This window comes from Microtus oregoni, unplaced genomic scaffold, assembly GCF_018167655.1.
Source record: "Microtus oregoni isolate MIOR12 unplaced genomic scaffold, Mior012 000032F_ref0000030, whole genome shotgun sequence".
In the NCBI taxonomy this organism is placed as follows: Eukaryota; Metazoa; Chordata; class Mammalia; order Rodentia; family Cricetidae; genus Microtus; species Microtus oregoni.
The window spans coordinates 18765717-18769181 of NW_024543091.1; the positions used below are offsets into that span (position 1 = coordinate 18765717).

The 3465-nt window shown below is 43.0% G+C and overlaps 1 pseudogene; it reads right to left on the reverse strand.

Moving 5' to 3' along the window:
• Window positions 1-1334: 1334 nt before the first annotated feature.
• LOC121466269 lies at window positions 1335-1429 on the reverse strand (annotated as a pseudogene).
• Window positions 1430-3465: the final 2036 nt, after the last annotated feature.

Genomic DNA, 3465 nt, shown 5'->3' on the forward strand with positions numbered 1-3465 from the left:
GAACAAGTAGCTACATGTTTCTATAGAAAGTAGATGTAATGTTCTACATGTAACAATTAAGACAGGATTTTAATGTTCTTGCAATTATTTTATGTCTATACTATTATTTTACATACATCCTTTATTAGTTACCAAGAGAGCTTTTAAAAGAGCCACTATGAAGATCCTACCAAATGTATAACAGAGAGAAAGAATCCTGATGTAGATGCTTTTTTGTTTTGTTTTGGTTTTGCCTAATTTGTTTTGTTTATTTTGACTCTTTTTGGAGAGAGAAAGAGAAATAACATGAAATCGGGTGAGTAGGTGGGGAGATCCAGGAAGAGTTGGGGAAGGATGAATAAAATGATCAAAATATAGTGTATGAAAAAATCAAAAAGGAAAAAGAGGAAAAACAGTCCCCATTCTAAAAAGAAAATTCTAAACATTGGAAGAGTTGAGAGCAACCCCACTGAATCCCACTCTCACAGTTAGCACCTGTCTCCTGTCTGTTGCTGCCTTATCCCAAAGAAAGGCTGTAAGAAATAATAAAGGGGAGAAAGCAATTTGATAGACGAGCCGCAGGAAAGACTTGGCCTTGTCTGCTAAGTGTGCTTTCCCAAAGCCAAGCCCAATCCAAAAAGGCTCCTGCAAAGAAGAAGACAGGGTACCTGAAGGGGAAAGGAGAATGCGGGTACTAGAGAGGATGGGGAGAGCCCTGCAGAGACCAGACACAGACAGCATAAGGGGCTGTGGGTGCCAGTGCAATGAATTTTTATACCTAAATGTCTGGTGACTACATAGTTTGAAGTGTAATTTTCATAAAATTTTATAAAATACATTTAAAAAGAAACATAAATTACAGGGTATACTTTAGACACACAGGTTCAGACACCCTCATAAGAGACTAGGGTTTTATTTGAAGAAAACCTCTTAGCCATTACTATGCATGCTAACCCTGGAGAGCTGTAGCTGTCATCACAGAAGAGGAGGAGGATGGAATGCTGAGGTTCTCAATCAACATTGCAATCAGTATGCTCTGGACAGTGTTGAAGATGTTGTACACTATCTTTTGTGTTTCTGTAATGTCTATGAGTGTTTTGCGTGCATGTATGTATAAGCACTGTGTGTGTGCCTGGTACCACAGAGGTCAGAAGAGGGTGTCGGATCCCCCCTGGAACTGGCATTAAAAATAGTTTGAGAACAACCACATAGGTTCTGGGCATCAAAGCTGCATCCTGTACCAGTGCAGTTAGTACTCCAACCCAATGAGCCATGTCTCCAGCCCTGTGTTTTGCTTTATTCTTAGGATCAATCTCATTATCAAATGCGTCATCACTTTGTGCTTTCTTGAATATCATATTCCTTCTTACAGGTATCAAAACTCACTCAGAACAATGAGTTCTGGGGTACAAGAGAATTTACTTTATTTTTATTGAGGAAAGGAAAAAAACAAGTTTCTGCCTCCTCCCAGCCTCCCATTTCCCTCCCCCTCCTCCCACCCTCTACCCCTCCCCCCACCCCTCTCCCCCTCCCTCTCCAGTCCAAAGAGCAGTCAGGGTTCCCTGCCCTGTGGAAAGTCCTAGGTCGTCCCCCATCCATCCTTATCTAGGAAGGTGAACATCCAAACTGGCTAGGCTCCCACAAAGCCAGAACATTAAGTAGGATCAAAACCCCGTGCCATTGTCCCTGGCTTCTCATCAGCCCTCATTGTTCGCCATATTCAGAGAGTCCAGTTTTATCCCATGCTTTTTCAGTCACAGTCCAGCTGGCCTTGGTGAGCTCCCAATAGATCAGCCCCACTGTCTCAGTGGGTGGGTGCACCCCTCGTGGTCCCGACTTCCTTGCTCATGTTCTCCCTCCTTCTGCTCCTCATTGGGACCTTGGGAGCTCAGTTCAGTGCTCCAGTGTGGATCTCTGTCTCTATCTCCATCCATCACCAGATGAAGGTTCTATGATGATATGCAAGATATTCGTCAGTATTGCTATAGGATAGGGTCATTTCAGGTTCCCTATCCTCAGCTGCCCGTCTTATATGTTTTTCCCACCCTTTCCACAAACACGAACATAAGTGCTGTGTCTTGTGCTTTGTTGATTTCAAGAAAAAGTTTGAGTCTCTGGGGGAAGGATGTGAGTAGTCCTAAGGAAAGCCAAGTCTGAGGAGACTTTTGTAAAGCAAACAGAGACACCCATTTAAGAAAAATATGGACATTGAAGAAGAAGTGGGTGTGGTGAGAAACAAAACCAAGCCATGAGAAGGCGGTCTACATGATGCCTAAAGAATTGAAGTGCAAGCCGGGCGGTGGTGGGGCACGCCTTTAATCCCAGCATTCAGGAGGCAGAGGCAGGCGGATCTCTGTGAGTTCGAGGTCTACAACTCACAGAGTATGTATGGTCTAGAAGAGCTAGTTCCAGGACAGGCTCCAAAGCAACACAGAAAAGCCCTGTCTTGAAAAAAAAAAAAAACAAAAAACAAACAAAAAAAGCAAAGGTATAGACGGGCAGGCTTTAGTGTAACTCAGTCACTCAGTTGGTAGAATGCTTCCTTAGCAAGTCCCTTGATTACATTTAGGCATGGTGGGAAATGCCATTTAGGCTATCACTATGGGAGTTGAGTCAGAAGGATCAAGAGGCCAAGGTCATCTTCAGTCACATAGCAAGTTTGAGGCTAGCCTAGTCTACCTAAGAGGCTGTTTCAATGAAAAGAAATACAAAACCATGGTTATAGACTGAGCCTCTTGAGAGGAATCTTTAATGCCATGGAAGCTTGGATCATACCTGAAAATGCTCAACAATGAGAGATGCCACAAAAACACACCCAACAGAGCTACATCTGTAACACAATGTTTCCTGCACAGCAGCATCACCTAAAGAAATTTACCTAATCAGATGCCTGCCTTTCACCTTCCAAAATGTACAATTTAACTAGACTGTAGGTGACTCAGCACATGGTGGTCTAAAAGACACCCCAGGCGAATCTACCCTGTAAAGAAGTTTGGAAACACCTACTACATATGTGGGATAAACAAGCCAGAAGAGTGTGGCCAAGCAAATGAAGAAGAAATACAACTGTCCTGAGAGGGAGAAAATCTCCTGCCTCCATAGTAAAGTGACTCACAGATATCTATGTAAAACAGCATTGGAGAGACCCACTCCCAGATGTATCCCTATAAATCATTGAAGTTCACGGGCAAAGAACATACCCCAGGAGGAACAAGTCAGGAGAATATACCGCATGAAGAAAACAAATTAAATCCCATTGTTTGTGTGCCACACTTTGTGAGGTGCCTGGATTCAAAGTCATGGAGACAGGACTGTGAGAAAGGGCAGTGGGTGTTTGTATGCAGTGAACACGGGGATTTAGTTCTACAAGGCAAACAGACTTCTGAAGATGTACAGTGGTGATAATTGCATGGAACCGACTCAACTTCACTTTTCAAGATACATAAAACAGCACATTTTGTGTTACATAGGTTTTGTCAGACTTTA